This window comes from Nycticebus coucang, chromosome 14, assembly GCF_027406575.1.
Source record: "Nycticebus coucang isolate mNycCou1 chromosome 14, mNycCou1.pri, whole genome shotgun sequence".
NCBI classification, from domain to species: domain Eukaryota; kingdom Metazoa; phylum Chordata; class Mammalia; order Primates; family Lorisidae; genus Nycticebus; species Nycticebus coucang.
Window position 1 is genome coordinate 1,675,210 of NC_069793.1, and position 6,029 is coordinate 1,681,238.

Consider the following 6,029-nt stretch of genomic DNA (forward strand, 5'->3'; position numbering starts at 1 on the left):
CACACAAACTCCCCTGAAAAGAAAAGCAGGCTGGGCCACTGAGGGAGGCCGGAGCAGGCCGGGAGCAGGCTGAGAGGGACTGTTCCCAGAGCCTGCAGCTCAGGCCGTGGTGCTGACCAGCAGGCGGGACTGTCCAGGTCTGGTCATCTGAGGAGGGCGTTAGGGCCCCCAGACTGGATGCATCTGCCTCGGCTCCGAGCTCTCAGATGTGCCTTCCACCCCGCAGCAAAAGGGGTGTTGTTTATCTTCCTGCAGGGAGGGGGCCACCCTCCTGGGGACTTCCCAGGGCATATTATAGTCAGACCTTAAGTGTCACGTTAGCCCTGGTTAAGGGATTTCATTTTCTTTGTGGTGTTGGAATTGTCTGCATTTAGTGGTATAACCAGTGTCCTGAGTCCACCCCGCCCCCAGCTGTTCCAAGTCCCTGCTTGACAACGTGCTCCTGGATCGTTAAATCCAAGCCAAGACACGAAACCACGCAAAGGCACAAGATACACACAGCCAGGCCCAGGGATCCAACCTCCAGGGAACACTAGCCCCCACACAGGCCAGGACCACATATCTGCCCTGCAGAGCAGCTCCAGACCCTTGCAGGTGCCGTCAGCTGGTCAGCAGCAGAGACACACACACGGGATGCCAACATGTCCCACCTGTGATCCGCCCTTTCTTCCCTCACTGGGCATTTGGTCTTTGCACAACCTAAACTTGCCAGAGAAGCACGGGGGTGAAGAAGGCTCAGGCAGGTCCCTGCTGGGTGCCTCGTGGGGTGAAACATTGCTGGAGGCCAGGGCACTGTCCGGTCTCCTTCCCAGGTTTCTGGCACCTTAGCGGGCAGCCCCTTGCAACCCACTCCCCCACCCCCCCCATGTTGGAGTTTGGAGGTGAAATTCAAGCCCCTGCTGGCTGCTCAGCTTAACTCACTGAGGGAGGGTCCTGCCAGGGTCCTGCCTAACACCCCCCCATGCCCCTTCACTAAGAGCAGAGAATGGAACAGGCCCAAGGTAAACACTTTCCAACCTGGCAGGTCACTCAGACTTGAGGGGCTTACCTGCCCCCCGCCTAGGACTGGCACCTGTCTGAGGAGGGGGACTAGCTAGTCTGTCCCTGAGGGGCTCTGAGGAGGGGACTGGCCTGTCCCTGAGGGGCTCTGAGGAGGGCACTTGGGGCACCCTGGCTACTCCAGCTTGGCATAGCTATCCTCTGTAGACAGAGGGACGACACGGGCTCACCCAGGGTGACCGTGCCCCTGCACACCCATCCTCCTGTGTCTAGGGGAGCCACAGTCTGAACTAGGTGGAGAGTGGGGACTGCCGAGGGGCACAAGAGTGCCCCCATCCTCTCTGCATTCTAAGCCAGCTGCACTCTCCCCTGAAAGTGTGTCAGGGCCCCCAGATGGAAACCCCAGAGCCAAAGCGTACACTTCACAACTCCCCCACCGAGGCCCAGAAATGTGGGTACAACTTGAGTTTCAGTACCCTGGTCCTTCTAGGTGACAAGGAGGAGATAGCCACCAGGAGCCACCCAGATGACAGGGACTGAGGACAGCCCAGCTTTCCCCAGGACCTCCTTCCAAGCCTCGCTCCCAGCAGGTGGCAGGATGGTGTCCCCTCCTCACCACCTGGCCCTCTGCCCCCGCCTCCACTGGTGCCCCTCATCTGAGCATCCGTGCATTGTGAGTCTCTGACAGAGCTGGGTGATTATAATAAAGCTGTTTATAGCCCTGACTCTCCACGCATGGTGATTGGGTTACTTCATCCTGCCAGCAAGACCCACTTGGGCAAGTCAGAGTGAACTGCAGGCTCAGGAAAGTGGACGTGGCATTGCCCCTGGCTTGGCCTAGCCCTTTGAATCCTCAGTGGAGAGGGCAGGAGGGCCCAGGGAGACCCAGTAGGCACCCTCCTAACGGCTTCCGGAAGCACCACACCCAACCATGCATCCCACAGGTGACCAACCACCCTGGTTTTAACACAAGTCCCGTGTCCCTGCAAACCCCAGGTCCCCAGGCAAACCCAAGAGTCCACTGTGGATAGGGAGAGGGCAGGAGGGTGTCCACCATGTGGGCCTGCATGGGCAGGGTGGGCTTCCTCAATGGTCTGTCCTATTGGTCTTTGTAGTAGATCCCGGTGCCTCCCCATGGCTTTTGGTGTTGGGGGCTGGGGAAGGGCCGGAAGAGGGAATGAAGGGGCCAAGGACCCCAGCCTCATTTTCGCGAACTCTGTTGTGTTCACTCTCATCATCTGCACAGCTAAAGTCCCAGAAGCTGGGAGGCTTGGGGTGGAACTCAGAGGCCAGTCACCGCCCTCTGTGGGGATACTGACCACGACCCCAGGGGGCTGCACTCGCCTCTCAGGAGAAAACCCTTCATGCTCGAGGGTCCTCACCTCCTCACCGTGGCCACTGCTGACCCCTTTCCCTTCTCTCACTGTGACCTCCTGTGTCTGTGCTGCTTATTCTCTGCTCCACCATTGCCTGCCTATTGGAAAGCCCATCACCCCCACTCCTCACTCCTGTGCCTATCCCCATACCATGACTCCTGCCGCCCACTCATAGCAGAGAACTGATGGGAGGGGCCCCAGCCCAGAGCAGGGGTGCGGCACCAGGAGGGCTGAGGGCAACGTGGACCTCCTGTGTAGCTGTGGCTAGCCTGCCCCATGTGTTGTGCCCAACCCACCATGGGCCCCATGGCACCCACATTTCAAATTAATTCCCATCAGATGACTCTGTAAGCCAATCGCCTGGACCTGGCCTGGAGTGTCTTGGGCCTCCAGGGCCTGGGGAGAACTTGGGGACAATGGGATGAAGCTCAGAGGCATTTTGGAGGGCCTCACTGGTCTCTAGTTGCTCAGGCCCCCCTCATCACCCCAAGCCCCCTGTCCCTGCAGAAGCCCCTTGTCCCCCAGCCCTGCCCCTATCATCTTCACATGGCTCCTGTCTGAATCCCTGATGCCTATGTCCCCTCTGCTCACCCTCCTGGAGGCCCCACTCACCCTGAGATCCCATTTCAGGTCCCCTGAGCCCTTCCCTGCCCCTAGAGCCCCTGCCATTCTCCACCCCACCCCCTGTGTACCCCCTTGTAACCTCTGTGCCCCTTCTCTTGCCCTTCTGCACCCTAGCCCAAGGCACACCCCATCAGACACATGGCTGAAATTGCAGAGTCAAGAGACAGACAAATTGCGGTAACTGTGTTTATTGATGACGCCGAGGCTTCTGTTGAAGCCCCGGGTGGGGGGAGGGGCATGGGCGGGCCTGTGGAAGGATGAAGATTGCTCCTCGTTCTGGAGCTTTGGACTAGGCGAGGTGGTGGGACCTCAGACATTCGGCCGTGCCAGGCGCCCCCAGACAGGTGAACGGGCAGGCAGGTGCCAGCACGGCATTGGCCAAGGAGGCCGCCACGCGCACACACACTCATACGGAGAGACTTGAGGCTGCCTCCGGCCCCAAACCAGTGCAAACGACTTAGTGCAAATTGAATTCAGGGGGCGAAGGGGACGGAGCCGCAGGGGCTTCGAGTCTCTCAAGCAAAGGAAAGACAGAAAGAAGAATTCATAGGAAAGGGTGAAGAAGGACAGAGGAGGAGGTGTGGGGGGCTGTTCCGCCGGAGATGGTGTGGCAGGGGTGGCCATGCAGATGGAGTTGTCCCAATTGGGTGGGGTGCTGCGGGTGCTGCTCTTGCTGGTGTCTGCCTGGTCGGGTTGGTGGCGTACTGTTCCTTCAGCTCTACCTGCAGATAGCAACATGATGCATGGGTGGGGGCAGAGTGGAAAGCTTCCAGAAGGGGGGCCCAAGCTCACCTTTGGAGCCGGTTCCTGAGTGGGCAGTGTAGTGGTTCTGGAATGCAGCATGCACTTGGTTCAGAGCTAGACAGACTTGAAGAAGTCCCGGGTTCCAAGGCCCAGACGTGAGCTGGGTAGCACCATTTCTGTGGTTTGGAAGAGAGTGAGGCCCCAACTGTTGGCCCCTGCTGTCCCCCACCCTGTGCAAGGCAGGAGGGTCCCTCACCTTGTCATCTTGTGGGATCTAGGGGTCCAGAGAGCAGCAGTTGTGTGAAGACTCCAATGGCAAAGTAAAGGAACAGACCCGCTTTTCACTGCAGCATCCCCGCGATGCCAGCGCGAGTGTCCTAGAAGACAAGAGTCAAGGGACAGTGAAAGGATGATTCAGCCAGGTGGCCTGGCCAGGCTAGTGCCTGGTCCCTAGGAAGAGGGACAAGCTCACCAGGAAGGCCGGACAGCACCCTTTCTGTCCTCGTCGTCACACCAGACCATGTCATGTCCCTCCAGCATGTCTGACCTTGCGTCCTGGCCTTCAGCAGCTGGCGGGAACATCCACCTACTGGAGACTTGGCTGTGGGGACAACAGGGAAGTTGCTGGTCGGGTGGGAAGGTGTGGGTGGTGGGTGGAGGGTAACTGTGGGCAGACACTCACCCTTGTCACCAGCGCAAGCACAGAGGCACCGATCACTGCTCCGTCGCTGCCCACGAGGCCCACCATGGCCTCGGGCTCTGGAGGCCAGTGCCCATGGCTCGCCACCTGGCAGCTACTCTTCTCCCCTGCCTGTGCCCAACCTCACTCCTGAAACTCTCATTCTCTCTGCCCCACCTGCCTCGCCTAGTCTGGCCTCGTCCATGCCCTTGACTCCCGTGGATGCTGTACTGTCTGTCGTGCCAGACCCAGGGGCTGAGCGGTGAGGGCATACAGTGTCGCTAAGTCCACTGTGGGCCCATTCCGCGTCAGCCCCTGGGCCGCAGTGCCTCATGGGAACAGTGTGCTTGTAGCTGGGCTCGCTGCAGCCTCCTTGCTGCGTTCTCTCTCTGAGCCCACCACAAGCAGCCGCTGCTCCCTCCTGGTGATGTCCTGCTTGTACTGAGCACTGCCCTTCTTTCCCGCTCTCCGGCCCTCGAGGCTCCAGCACAGCCTCAGAAGGCTCTGCCGGAGCCACTCCTGTGCCTTCTACTAAGTGAATTGCGGTGGGTGTGGTGGCGGCTGGGGACCCCTCTGCATCCTGTGCCCTATCTCATCCCCATCTGCCCCAGGCCTGGCATGTGATGGATTTCACTGGCAGCTTCTGCCTCTCCTGTCCTGCTCTCTTGAAGAACTCTTTCTACCTGGTATGGGCCCACAGCCCCCCAGCCTTGTCCGCTCTCGGCACCCCCCGAGAAGATGTCACCTTTGCTAACTGTCCTGCCTTTGCCCTGCCACACTTCTGGGAGGACAGCCTCTTCCCTCCCTGGCCCTCGCTCCCCTAAACCTCTTTCTGGAAGAGGAGAGGGTGAAGCAAGGCCCAGCGATGGAAAGGGGACTCACCTGCCCAGTAGAGTGGTGTCCTCACCTGCCCACTGCTGCCAGCTATACCTCCACTGCCCAGCCCTGAGGCCACACCCTGCCCAGCAGCTCCCCTGGTCCGACCAGCCGCCACGTCCTGTAACCAAAAGTGACCGGGATGAATGTCTGGCTTCCCCTTCCTCTCCGACCCTGGCTCAGGCCCTTCACTCTCAGGCTGATGTTGCCCTGCCCCATGACCCGTCCCTGCCACCCTTCCGTGCTTCTCCCAGTCTATCCAGCTTGCCTGAGCCAGCCCCTCCACCCTCACCACTCTCGCCAGACCCCTGACGGCCAAGGTGCTCCTTGGCCCCTCCAAACTCTCCTCCTGCACCCCATCTTCCCCAGTTTCCCCCGTCACCCCCACCCCCCACCCCCTCCCTCACCCTGCTCTCCCTGGCCCTAGCCAGGGCTTTTTCTAATCGGAGTGGCCCCGCCCAGAATTCCCGCCCCTGCCCCTCCAGCCAATTGGAGCAGGGACCTTTCCTGGGCCCCTGCAGGGCCCCCTCCGCCCCCGACTGTTCCAGCGCACGTCCGTCCCTCTCACCCTGCACCCTCCCGGAATTCTCCAGGCGAGGCCCCCCCAGCCCCTCCCTTGGCACCCCCGGACAGGGCCTGGCACTGTTTCCAAAGTCTCCCACTGGGTCGAGAACTTCTCTCCGCTAAGCTGTTGGTTCCCCGCAGTAGTCACTGAGTGTGCCACTGCCTGG

The 6,029-nt window shown here is 60.4% G+C and overlaps 1 pseudogene across 1 annotated transcript; it reads right to left on the minus strand.

Moving 5' to 3' along the window:
- Positions 1-3,171: 3,171 nt before the first annotated feature.
- LOC128565036 (uncharacterized) lies at positions 3,172-5,679 on the minus strand (annotated as a pseudogene). Its single transcript, XR_008374196.1, has 5 exons — positions 4,426-5,679; positions 4,216-4,344; positions 4,000-4,120; positions 3,792-3,919; positions 3,172-3,721 (listed from the first exon to the last, which is right to left on the minus strand). The product of XR_008374196.1 is annotated as an uncharacterized LOC128565036 (transcript).
- Positions 5,680-6,029: the final 350 nt, after the last annotated feature.